Here is a 12,508-nt window from a genome sequence, read left to right on the forward strand (position 1 = left end):
TGAAGACATTGCATAAATTTGACCAACATGGGGATAATTTAATAGCATCAACTGGGAAATAGTTGTTACCCATTAGTCCCATAGATCAATAATGGGCACCACACAAGTAAAATCTATAAAATGTGTTGTATGCCATTAAAAAATTGGAAATTCCTCCACCGGCTACATAAGTTTCCTTATTTGTTGTGTACATGTCCTTATTTTCCCATGCCCACGGACATGGTCTAAGGCGTCTTGTTACCATGTTTGAAGTTTGAAGGGGATACTACATTTCACGACATGTCATTGTATTAAGCTTAGCTACATAAGGCCCAGTTTTATATCAATAACGATTTCCTAGAACAATATATTTCTAGGTTGTCAAATGTGTCATTTCCCTTGTTTACACTATGTAGCACTGAAAATGAAATCAACTTCTAGTATGCATTTTTTTAAAGTATGTACATATTGAGACTACAAAAACCTCAGTAGGGGTTTGTCCTGTTAGATCCACTTCGGATTTTATGGCCTTATCTAAACCGGGATAAAACTACAGTTTTTTGCATGTATCGGGCCTTTATCTCAGAAACGATTAAAAATTTGTCATTGCTGTCTTTGGCAATATTGTAGCCCTAAACTAGTAGAACTTATCTTTTGAACAGATCACATAAGAAATACTCCATCTATGGCATCAAAATCGATCAAATATAATTACATAATTGCTGAAATTCTGATCAGTATCAGGTAATCTATTGGGAGTTGAACCAAGTAACCTTTGCAAAAATTTTCCAAATAAAGTTCTCAGAAATTCTTCAGAACATTCTGAAACTCTAAAATGCTTACTTCATGTTGTTTCAGCGGTATTTTGCATCATATCTTTTACAACACGTATTTCAAAAACAGTTCACACCAACAGTTTATTTCCGCATTTCGGATTTCACCACATTATTGACATATTTATTAAATCGTATGTATGATGACATTTTACAACAATGGTATGTTCTGAGGAGTTGTGTATTAAACTCCAGCGAATATTTTATCAAATTTTCACAACAAACATTAAGAAAAATTGACGGTTTTGGAGATATGGTGCGAAATGTATGGAAATTTTCGATATTTTATAAAATTTGAGGCAATAAATGTGGTTTTTCGAGTTCATTATTTCTCCAAATATGTATTTTATTCTTGCCCTTATCTACAAATTTGCTTCAGAGGTCAGATGAAGATTCACATAGGTTTTAGAGATACATCCCAGAATTGCTTAAAAAGGTCAATATTTAACCATGTTTAGATAGGGCCATAAAATCTTAGCAGGTCTTACACAACAAAACCCTACTAGGGTTTTTTGTCGTTTGTGTATGTTCTTTCAAAAAATCTTTGGCTAAAATTGTTTGCACAAGATTACCTTAAACATGTTACACAGTGTTATTGTATCTTCAAACTTTTCAATCTAGAGGACAATACAAATAGAAAGAAATTGACACAATTTCTACCGGATCGGTTCTGCAGAACCGGCTTCAGAATTAAATAGAGGAGGGATATTACTATGTGCCCGGGTAGCTCAGTCGGTAGAGCATTGGACTTTTAATCCAAGGGTCCAGGGTTCAAGTCCCTGCTCGGGCGAAAAACACTTTTTGCGTTTATCCACGCATCCAAACCAATGGAAATTCGGATTACAGCAGGGATAGCCACCGGGCGTGTACTGAGAGAGATCCCTGGATTAAAGGTATATGTCATTTCGTTGAAATAAGACGACTATAACAGCTTTATTTTATATGAAACGAAATAACTCATAGAAATATAGTGGTAAAAAATCGAGTTGCATCGGCCGGGAATCGAACCCGGGCCGCCCGCGTGGCAGGCGAGCATTCTACCACTGAACCACCGATGCTATATACGTATATATCTACGGATATATCTACTTTGATTCTCAGATCTGTGATTAAAAATGTCATCCAGGTCATATTGCAAATCATATACAAAAAAATTACATTAATATCGGTGCTGTGTCTATGTCAACATTATTGATGACAATGTTTCAAATGATGACAATGACAATCGAAAAGTGGAACGTGTATAAGGAAGGTTGAAGTTTATCTTAACATATAGAAATGTATTCACCGAAATTTGTAATTTACATGAAGTTTTGTGCCAAAAAATGACCCTAAAGTCCCTAAAATCGGCGAAGAATTATCGAATAATCTATACAAGTAATAATAACAAGGTTCCGGATAATTTAAGTCATGTGGGAAATATGATCTAATGATATAAGGAAGGTTGAAGTTTAAGATGGATTGAGATGCACAGATATCAGATATTACCCCGTAATGATTATTTTTATATTTCATCATTTCTAATGATTTGTATCTTCTTAAAAAGGTCGAACTGCATCGGCCGGGAATCGAACCCGGGCCGCCCGCGTGGCAGGCGAGCATTCTACCACTGAACCACCGATGCTATAAAACTTCTTTGTTGCAGAGATCTTACTTCAAGATGTTGTTTATTCGGACATGAGTGGTCTTGTCTTTTTAAATGTGTTCAAAATAAGTCAACTATGTCTCTGGTTGTCTGTAATTAATTTTCATAAATGACTTAAGCAAGTAAATAAATTTGTATCTTATATGCCTCAGCCCTTAGATATACAATTAATATTGATCTTTCTTCCGTAATAAAATCTTATTACCTTAGGGTAATATTCTCAAATAGTAAGTTATCTTACATTATCCCGAAAAAAGAAAAAAAAAGCCTATTGATTTTGGTGATGGTCGGATAATATTTTGGGGTCGGAATGGGCAAAAAACATATTTGGAGAAAAAGTCAACGTTTTTTTCCAAAGCGAATATCTCAGCTTCTATAAGGGGTATACCAAAAGCGTTCTAACGATGTAAAGTATGTCGTAGGTGGTCAAACAACGAAGATATCACAATTGTCGCAAATAAGACCCAACTTTTCATTATTGCGATTTTAATTATAATGACGAATATCACAGCTTTGGTTGGGGACTTTCCAAAAGCAAAGCGTAACTATGAAAGTAAACGATCCCATCTTGGCAATGTTTCAAAGTAGGTTGGCGTAGGTGACCAAATAACGGAGATATCGCAATAGTCGGTAATACATCCCATTTTTCCATTTTTTTTAAATCACGCTACGGGTTTCAATTTTTATCGGATCGTCACGAAATTTTGGTGGCTCATGGGGGTCCCGAAGGGAAAGAAGATTACTGATTTTGGTGACGGTCAGATAATATTCAAGAGTCGGAATGGGCAAAACAAATCGTATGTGGACAAAAATTCAAAGTGTTATTCTTATGCGAATATCTCCGCTTCTAGTAGTCGTATTCCAGAGGGAAGGCCCGTCAATGGATGAGGAAAATGTCATTTTTATTATGATGCAAAATAGGTTGGCGCACATCCCACTTACCTATTTTATTATTTGAATTGCACTGGCGAGTATCTCAGCTTTGGTTGGAAGCGTTTCAACATTCCGAGCTTCAAAATTTTTCCAATTGCGTTACCAAATTGGTGATATGCTTGTGATTTTGAAAAATGCGCTGGGATATTCCAATTTATGTAATTTAATTTCCATGTCGTAATATTTTGTTCAAACTTAGTTTAAGTTCAATGATGGGCCATATCGGTCCACTCCTTCGGGTACCTCCCCCCCATAAGTTCAAAATTATTCTGTAAAATGGTGTGAACGATAACAGTAGGTTATTCTAGCGGCCTCATTTACAACGGTAAAATTGTTTTCAGGAGTAAGTTAATACTTCCTGAGATAATGGCCCAAAATCTCCAAAACCCTGCCGGCATATACTAAAATGGATATTGTGCAAGATAACTCTAAAACATTTTCAAAAAATCAATATATTTTATATACGGCATAATTATTGTGTTTGGTTTGGCTTAATTTGGGTGGTACCGTTATATGAGGACTATACCAAAACATGGTTTTCTATATATTTTCATGAATACGTTTTTCAGGCCAATGGACCCCAAATATCAAATTATGTTCAGAAATGTTAGCTAAAGTCTTCCAAATATTAAAAAAATCAAGCGGTCGATACAACCCACATTTGATTTCGATCGAATGATGCATATGAGCCAAAATTTGTAGTCCTAGCTCAATTTTATGTGGATATTAGAGTGATTACAGCAGCTGGACGGTCTAACATGTCTATATCGAAACAGAATTCCTTCCTATATAGGGTCGTTTATCATCATTTCAATGCGTTAGGAACGGGCAAAAAGAAACTTAATACACCCTCCATACTACGGTGAAGAATATAAAGGGAGAGGGTGGCCCAGGCTCTTTCATGTGCCCGGGTAGCTCAGTCGGTAGAGCATTGGACTTTTAATCCAAGGGTCCAGGGTTCAAGTCCCTGCTCGGGCGGCTCCAACTTTTTAGAATTGAAACATCAACTTCATTAATAAATAGAACAAGGTAAAGAGGTTCTTAAGAAATTGGAAATGGGTCGAATTTCTCTATAACGAACTTCCCTGTAACGAATACTTCTCTATTACGAAGTTGTTTTTAAAGCACAAGTGGAAAATAAATCTATCTATTACGAATTTTCTCTATAACATAGTAATTCGTCGGTCCCTAAATGGTACGTTATAGAGAAGAAGTTCGACTGTACATGCTTTTCATCCCCTGAGGACCCACCCATATCCACATCCTTGGGTCATCAGGTCATATAGTTATTGTAACAATATCTGTATAACAAAAAGCTCCAATTGCATCGGCTGGGAATCGAACCCGGGCCGCCCGCGTGGCAGGCGAGCATTCTACCACTGAACCACCGATGCTGAATAGAGATGGATAATCACAATCATGTGGTAAAACATACCTGCTTCCAATTCTGATTATTGGTGTTCTAAAACTCATCGCAAACTTACGAGTATGCGGGTGATGTACCTTTGTTTTGAAATCGTCTCACGTAAGGTTCTATTGTTCTATTCTTGAATTATTGTGATTCTCCATGTTTATTTTGACCGATCTCGATTCATTTACGGGTAATAAAATTACATAAAAATTTGTTTTGGATCAAAACTTCACGGCGAATCAAATTTATAGGATCCGGAACGTAAAAAACTAAAATGTGCAATGGAGTACGAGGTATTCTAATGACAATTGCAAATATTAGACCCGATTTTTAGAAAAATGTTCGCACAAAATTAACACATTTCTATGAAGCTGTGCAGACTACATTCCCAATGTACGTATCAAATAATTCAGAATCGTAAGTTCTACAATCCTATATATGATTTTTTAAAAACCCTGTTTGCGGAATGAAATTAGAAGAAAATTTCAAAAAACACTGTAAATCAGACTTCAAAATGTCAGCATCATTTAATGGTAGAAGCAGATAAAATTCTGGAAAGTAATGCATTAGGAAGATGATCTTTATTTAGTTAGCTTCGACTTCTACTTTTACTTTGACGGGAAAATCGTGAAAAGTGTGGTTTACTCCAGGTATGCCAACTGTTCCGAGGCAAAAATCGCTACAGCCACATATGCACCCTAGGTCTGTAGCGATTTTTACCTTAAAACAGTTGACATTCCAGCTTAAACAGTGGTTTTTGTACGTCAAAAATCACCACAAGTAGCTGGAAAATCACCAACTTGGCACCTCTGGTTTACTCACAAATCGAGAGAAAACAAAAATAGACAAGTTGGCTTCAACCAATTTTTACCCAATTTTTATACCCTCAGCCTTTAGGCTATGAAGGGTATATACACTTTCATACGGGCAAAATGTGCCTCATCGAAATAATGGTTTTAGACCCCAAGTATGTTTGGACGAAATGTGTTTTAGACAATTTGGAGTCGATTGAGCAATGTCCGTCCGTCTGTCTGTCTGTCTGGCTGCTGGAGCGCACGATAACTCTCGAACGGATAAACCGATTCGGTTCAAATTTTGGCTTTCGTAATATTTTACCCAAACTTAGTTTAAGTTCGAAGATGGGCTATATCGGACCACTCCTTCCGGTACCTCCCCCACAAAAGTTCGAAAATGTTCGGAAAATTTGTGCGCACGATAACTCTTGAAGGGAGTAACCGATTTGGTCCATACTTTGCCCATCGTGGAGCGTGTACCAGACTTAGATAAGGTTTCAATATGGACTCAATCGGTCCACTCCTTGGGGTACCTCCCACACAAAATTTCGGAAAAGTTCAGTTTAGGGCCAGCTCTCGAATCGCTTTGATTTTTGTCTTATCAGCTTGTATTCACTGCCCTCCATACGACGGTACAAGTTTCAGCAGGGGCAAAACCATACTTCCCGAGAGAATAGCCTGAAAGTTGCAAAAAAACCCTATGACACCGTGTGAGGTGGTTGAAGCGCAAGATAACTCTCGAACGGAACTGCCGATTCGGTCCAAAATTTGGCCTTAGTAATATTTTGTCCAAACATAGTTTAAGTTTGAAGATAAGCCATATCGGTCCACTCTTTCAGGTACCTCCCCCACAACAGTTCCAAAATGTTCGGAAAAATTGTTCGTACGGTAACTCTTGAAGGTAGTTGCCAAATTGGTCTATACTTTACACATCCTAATACATCTACCAGATATAGATCAGGTTCAAATATGGACTATATTTGTCCACTCCATCCCGTACCTCCCACACAAAATTTCGGATAAGTTCACTCTAAGACCTGCTATGGAATCACTTTGATTTTTGTTGAGACAACTTGCATTCGTTGCCTCAATTACGATGGTAAAAGTTTTTTTAGGGGCAAGTCCATACTTCTTGAGCAAACAGCCTGAAGAGTGTAAAAACATCCTAAGGCACCATATGTTGTGGCTGGAGATCCACTTCCATAACGGTCAATGTCGATCCATTCCTTTTAGTATCTCCTCCGCAAAACTTTTGAACTTTAATCCTAATCAACATTGTTGTCGGTTCAAATATCAAATAAAATAAATATAAATAAAAATAAAGCCCCCTAAATACATACGTATTTTGGGAAAATTTTTTTCAATATACACAGGCTGAGGGTATATCTCTGTCGGCAAAGCCGACTGATACTTTTTTACTTGTTAACATAAATATATCCACAGCTTCCACGCAAATTATCTTTTAAGGCCAATATTTTTTGCCACGTCCTAAAACATTTAATTTTATCCAAAAATATATAATTTGTATAATATACAATCACAAGTCGCGTGTTCTAAAAGCGTAAACCTTGGCTTCAGCTATGTTAAATTTTCAAAAATATTGGTGATATATGTACATATGTATGTATATATACTCCTGAAGGACATCCATCTGCAAGAAGACTAATTAAAGTTGCCAAACATTTGTTTAAGGAAATTTTTGAATTCGCTTATCTAAAAACTCTATTCAAGTCTGAATTTATAAACCCGATTTCTTGCCCAATCCGGATTGTACAGAGCCCGGGTAGCTCAGTCGGTAGAGCATTGGACTTTTAATCCAAGGGTCCAGGGTTCAAGTCCCTGCTCGGGCGGCTTAAGTTTTTATTTCTAATGGAAACTTTAACTTTGTTTAAAGTAACTTAACGTGAAGGGTTCTAAAAGCCTTAATGGTTGTTAAAAAAGGGGTTAGTTCGGATTGTGCTCTGATGTTCCATTGTTCTTTTTACTGTATTCATTATTAAAATATTGAAAGATGAATTCAAAAAAAAAATCCAATTGCATCGGCCGGGAATCGAACCCGGGCCGCCCGCGTGGCAGGCGAGCATTCTACCACTGAACCACCGATGCTATATAATTTGTTTTTGAAAAATAGAAAGTTGGTCGCAGAGTATGTTTTTTCCGCATGCTTTTGAAAAGCAAAATAATATCGTCTTCAAATGTCGTTGTTTTAATATTTTATTAAAACAACTTTAATTTATTAGTGGGAAAAATTTGCGATGTTTACCAAGTGGTAAGGCAGGGAAGACTATAGTTTCAGATCTCGCCACAGATCTTCATCAGTTCCCTTGTTTCTTGCTTTTCAACAAGAAACTTTTTATACCCAAGTGTCAATTGCCAGGATCGCCTGAGTTATGCAATACTTTGTTAGAGGGTAGGGTTCGTCACAAAAAATTTATATTTAAGTGACTGAGAGTGAAACAATGGGGTCTTCTATCCAGTGGCAGTGGGTATGGCGGCGGAATATGTCGGTGTCGCAGTCAACGATTCACTAAACCCACGACTATACTGGTGTCAGCTTTCTCGGTGCTGATTGTCGTCAAGGATGGAGATAAACTAAATAGTGCACACTTCGACTTGAACTCCACGGGGAAACTTAGCTAAAACCACTTTATTATTAGATTCAAGCCAACAACGAAGGCTCTTCCACGATATTAATTACACTGCCAAAGACCGATCACTTTTATCGATATATCGTTTATTGGAATGTTTTTATGCCTACTAACTGAAGAAATTAATCAATATTAAATTTGATTTCTCCTGGAATGAATTTCCTCCTTAACTGTATTGGCTTAAAGGTTTCCAAATCGGAACAGAGAACCCCGACACTGTTTTAAGTGGCCCGGGTAGCTCAGTCGGTAGAGCATTGGACTTTTAATCCAAGGGTCCAGGGTTCAAGTCCCTGCTCGGGCGGATGTATTGTTTTAAAATATTGCTTAATCCTGGCAGGATGTCTGTAAGACATCTTAAGTGCATACAACAAACATAAAACAGAGCAATGTGGTGGTTCTTCTTAACGCAATATAAGTCCGCATTATGCGATAAGTAAAATTAGTCCCCGTCCCATTGGGGTTTTTCTATAATTTAAGTTAGAATTGTGTATTTTTTAATCAGTTAAAGTCTACTGTGATGTCGGTTTGAAAAAAAATCAGATTGCATCGGCCGGGAATCGAACCCGGGCCGCCCGCGTGGCAGGCGAGCATTCTACCACTGAACCACCGATGCTATATATCGGACTCTTGCATACAAAGTAATGTAAAAATAGCTTTTAAAATTTTCTCAAAATTCTCTAGATTTCAAAATCTGCAATTTTCTTCATCCCACTTGAGATTCAATTCTATGTTTTCACAACTCAGGAAAGGAAGATCGTGAAATGTACATATTTCCATTCAAACTCTCAAGAGTTTTCAAATTTTGAACTAAAAAACTGAGTCCAAATCTTAGTTGCCCGGGTAGCTCAGTCGGTAGAGCATTGGACTTTTAATCCAAGGGTCCAGGGTTCAAGTCCCTGCTCGGGCGGATTTATTGTTTTAAAATGTTTCCTAATCCTGACAGGATGTTTTTAAGACATCTTAAATGCATACAACAAAAATAAAACAGAGAAACTGTGGTGGTTCCTTCTTAACGCAAGTTAAGTCCGCATTATGCGATAATAGTAAAATTGGTCCCCGTCCCATTGGGGTTTTTCTTTAATTTATGTTAGAATTATGTATTTTTTAATCAGATAAAGTCTGCTGTGATGTCGGTTTGAAAAAAAATCAGATTGCATCGGCCGGGAATCGAACCCGGGCCGCCCGCGTGGCAGGCGAGCATTCTACCACTGAACCACCGATGCTATATACCGGATTTCTGAATACAAAGAAATACAAAAATAGATTTAAAATTTTTCGCAAAATTCTAAAGATCCCCAAAAATCTGCAATTATCTTCTTCATCCCATTTGAGTCGGAGTTTTTTGTTTTTACAACCCGGGAAAGGAAGATCGTGAAATGTACATATTTCCATCCCAACTCTCAAGAGTTTTCATATTTTGACCTAAAAAACTGAATCCGAATCTTAGTTGCCCGGGTAGCTCAGTCGGTAGAGCATTGGACTTTTAATCCAAGGGTCCAGGGTTCAAGTCCCTGCTCGGGCGGATTTACCGTTTTATAAAACTCTTCAGCATATTGCTAACACGAGTTAAATACTGTTACCTTGTGTGGCATAGATGGGGAGCCCATAAGGATAATTCAAGTCCGGTCTTCATTTCCACTTGTTGTACCCCTCTGAGTTATTGAATACATCTGACATTGGGATTTTTATCTCTTTAGGAATTTTAATTATTTGAAATCAAAATTGATATTCAACATCAGCTGTTTCATAAAAATATCAGATTGCATCGGCCGGGAATCGAACCCGGGCCGCCCGCGTGGCAGGCGAGCATTCTACCACTGAACCACCGATGCTTGATAACGACTCTGCACGATAAGCAGGCTGTTGAAGGAAATCCCAACAAAGATTTAAGAATGAAACGCGTATTCTTCCTCAATACCTGTACATAAAACTGATGCAGCTATCGTTGGTCTCGATACCTAATACGTGATAGGTGTCCATTGAGGGACTTTTGTTGTGCAGTTTTAATTGTTTGGTGGTCCGTTGCCAGACCCTGGTTTTCGTTGTCGAGCTTTCAATTTCGACCCAGTATGAATTGAGGTGGCTACATTGTGCTACATAGTACCAATAGGGTTGCTATTGCAACTAAATGGGTTGGTATCCATCCAAAACACTCAGTAGTTTAGTATGGTTTCTGCCACTGTTGTTGTGACTCTCGACCAACACAGTCGCGGACATAATTTGTCTAATTTTCACAATCAGTGTAATGATCAGCTGCTCGCGGGATAGTCAATTATGTCAGCGCCTGAGTAGGTGTCCTACACCGCTCTAGATTATGATGTCTCTTTTCGCGCTTGGGTCATAATTGCCTACAATATGGACGAAAGTGCGATGCATCAACAAATGTATGCGAAGTATAATTTTCATGCAGATCTAGGACATGCTTTCTGAAGTCTGTACATGAAGATCGGTTACTTCGGTTTTTATATGATATCGACTGAGTATTTTCAAGTATATACTAAAGAATGCCAATTGTAACGTAGCTGCTGGGCGAACAAAGAATTACAAATTTATAGTCAAAATTCCTTATAAAGTGATTATTTAGTAAGGGAATACATATTTTTGTGTGTTATAGAACAATTCGTATTAAAAAATTATCGTTGTAGAAATGTGTTATAGGGAAGTTCGACTGTATTTGACCTCACAACGTTGTTACCAAAACTGGCTTGAATCACGAGCCCGGGTAGCTCAGTCGGTAGAGCATTGGACTTTTAATCCAAGGGTCCAGGGTTCAAGTCCCTGCTCGGGCGGCATCATTTTTTGCCTTTGGCGATAGGACCTTGTTTACGATAGAGGAAAAATAATTCCAATAAATATTTGTTCATGTCCATGATATATGCAATAATTGTAAAAAGTTATAACCCTAATGATCACTGGTTCAAGTGGATTTTTTTCATTTTGGCAATTTTTGAGCCAACGTTCTGCACTATGAGATTTTACAAGAATTTCGGTTTAAGTTTCATTGTTAAGTAACCGTATGTCTCGTCAGCCCGGGTAGCTCAGTCGGTAGAGCATTGGACTTTTAATCCAAGGGTCCAGGGTTCAAGTCCCTGCTCGGGCGAAATGAACTTTTTGGGATATGTTCTTTCTAGATGGAATTTCTTAGATGAATATATCACCTACCTACCCTCAAGCAAAACACGTATTATCGTTAACAACTCGGCAACATTATAATTATATATTATAATTATATATATATATATATATATATATATATATATATATATATATATATATATATATATATATATATATATATATATTATAAGGTCTTATTAGAACCTGGATTTTGGATGCATAGCTTCTGATAATCCCAGCTTGGCTTGCTGAATTTTATCAAATTGTTTTAAAAAGCATATAACTGCATCGGCCGGGAATCGAACCCGGGCCGCCCGCGTGGCAGGCGAGCATTCTACCACTGAACCACCGATGCTTGATAACGGTACTATAAAATAATCAGTCTGTTGAAGGGAATTCCAATAAAGATATAAGAATACATCGGGTATTTTCAATATACTTGGTTCTTAGTTCAATATGCATATGTACATCAGGGCGCACAGTGGTCGAAATCAAATACATATCTAGCGGGGCGAAAATAATAACTTGTAAACAAATGAAGATATGTTTTTGAAATTATGCGCAAACATAGTATGTGTCCGTGGGTAATAATGGACTAAATATGAAGAACATCGGCTACTATTCTGATATATGTAGCCCCCATATAACGGTACCTCCTGATATTCGGTATTTTGAGGATTTAAGCAATCCTTTCCTTCCAAATTAGTTGCAATTTCGTACTTAGGGTTTCTAGTGGTCACTAAACCTCTGCACCAAAAATTGTGGACATAGGTCCACGATTGGGTATATGCCTCTTCTTAAGTACCTCCCGATTTTCAGTATTTTGGGGGATATAAGCTACATTTTCCACCCAAATTAGGTGTAATTTGTATTCCCGGACAAGAAACATCTACACCAAAAATTTTGAACCTCCCAATATTTGGTATTTTGAGGATTGTGTCCACATTTTCGGACCAAAGAAGCTGAATTTTGGCATTGGAGGTTATCGGTGGTTATACATCTTCTCCATCAAAAATTGTGAACATAGGTCAAAGTTTTGATATAGCCCCCATGTAACTGTACCGCCAGATTTTTAGTATTTTGGGGATTTAAGCTAAATATTCCATGAATTTCTCAGCAAGATTTGCGGCTATTTGCGTCCAAAAGTT

At 37.5% G+C, this 12,508-nt stretch overlaps 1 protein-coding gene and 16 non-coding genes across 19 annotated transcripts in view; 9 read left to right on the plus strand and 8 right to left on the minus strand.

The window, feature by feature from the left end:
• The window catches only part of spz3 (Spaetzle domain-containing protein 3), a 121,056-nt gene that overhangs the window by 96,114 nt on the left and 12,434 nt on the right, over nt 1-12,508 (plus strand). The gene's annotated exons all lie outside the window — the stretch shown is intronic.
• TRNAK-UUU (transfer RNA lysine (anticodon UUU)) lies at nt 1,530-1,602 on the plus strand. Its single transcript has one exon. It is a non-coding gene; the product is annotated as a tRNA-Lys (tRNA).
• On the minus strand, nt 1,800-1,870 carry TRNAG-GCC (transfer RNA glycine (anticodon GCC)). Its single transcript has one exon. It is a non-coding gene; the product is annotated as a tRNA-Gly (tRNA).
• On the minus strand, nt 2,366-2,436 carry TRNAG-GCC (transfer RNA glycine (anticodon GCC)). Its single transcript has one exon. It is a non-coding gene; the product is annotated as a tRNA-Gly (tRNA).
• Nucleotides 4,296-4,368, plus strand: TRNAK-UUU (transfer RNA lysine (anticodon UUU)). The gene has a single exon. It is a non-coding gene; the product is annotated as a tRNA-Lys (tRNA).
• Nucleotides 4,714-4,784, minus strand: TRNAG-GCC (transfer RNA glycine (anticodon GCC)). Its single transcript has one exon. It is a non-coding gene; the product is annotated as a tRNA-Gly (tRNA).
• On the plus strand, nt 7,373-7,445 carry TRNAK-UUU (transfer RNA lysine (anticodon UUU)). Its single transcript has one exon. It is a non-coding gene; the product is annotated as a tRNA-Lys (tRNA).
• Nucleotides 7,631-7,701, minus strand: TRNAG-GCC (transfer RNA glycine (anticodon GCC)). Its single transcript has one exon. It is a non-coding gene; the product is annotated as a tRNA-Gly (tRNA).
• Nucleotides 8,472-8,544, plus strand: TRNAK-UUU (transfer RNA lysine (anticodon UUU)). The gene has a single exon. It is a non-coding gene; the product is annotated as a tRNA-Lys (tRNA).
• Nucleotides 8,786-8,856, minus strand: TRNAG-GCC (transfer RNA glycine (anticodon GCC)). Its single transcript has one exon. It is a non-coding gene; the product is annotated as a tRNA-Gly (tRNA).
• On the plus strand, nt 9,078-9,150 carry TRNAK-UUU (transfer RNA lysine (anticodon UUU)). Its single transcript has one exon. It is a non-coding gene; the product is annotated as a tRNA-Lys (tRNA).
• TRNAG-GCC (transfer RNA glycine (anticodon GCC)) lies at nt 9,396-9,466 on the minus strand. Its single transcript has one exon. It is a non-coding gene; the product is annotated as a tRNA-Gly (tRNA).
• On the plus strand, nt 9,693-9,765 carry TRNAK-UUU (transfer RNA lysine (anticodon UUU)). Its single transcript has one exon. It is a non-coding gene; the product is annotated as a tRNA-Lys (tRNA).
• Nucleotides 10,005-10,075, minus strand: TRNAG-GCC (transfer RNA glycine (anticodon GCC)). Its single transcript has one exon. It is a non-coding gene; the product is annotated as a tRNA-Gly (tRNA).
• On the plus strand, nt 10,960-11,032 carry TRNAK-UUU (transfer RNA lysine (anticodon UUU)). Its single transcript has one exon. It is a non-coding gene; the product is annotated as a tRNA-Lys (tRNA).
• Nucleotides 11,271-11,343, plus strand: TRNAK-UUU (transfer RNA lysine (anticodon UUU)). The gene has a single exon. It is a non-coding gene; the product is annotated as a tRNA-Lys (tRNA).
• TRNAG-GCC (transfer RNA glycine (anticodon GCC)) lies at nt 11,645-11,715 on the minus strand. Its single transcript has one exon. It is a non-coding gene; the product is annotated as a tRNA-Gly (tRNA).

The sequence above is a fragment of the Musca autumnalis genome, unplaced genomic scaffold (assembly GCF_047663935.1).
Source record: "Musca autumnalis isolate F117 unplaced genomic scaffold, ASM4766393v1 scaffold_2, whole genome shotgun sequence".
In the NCBI taxonomy this organism is placed as follows: Eukaryota; Metazoa; Arthropoda; class Insecta; order Diptera; family Muscidae; genus Musca; species Musca autumnalis.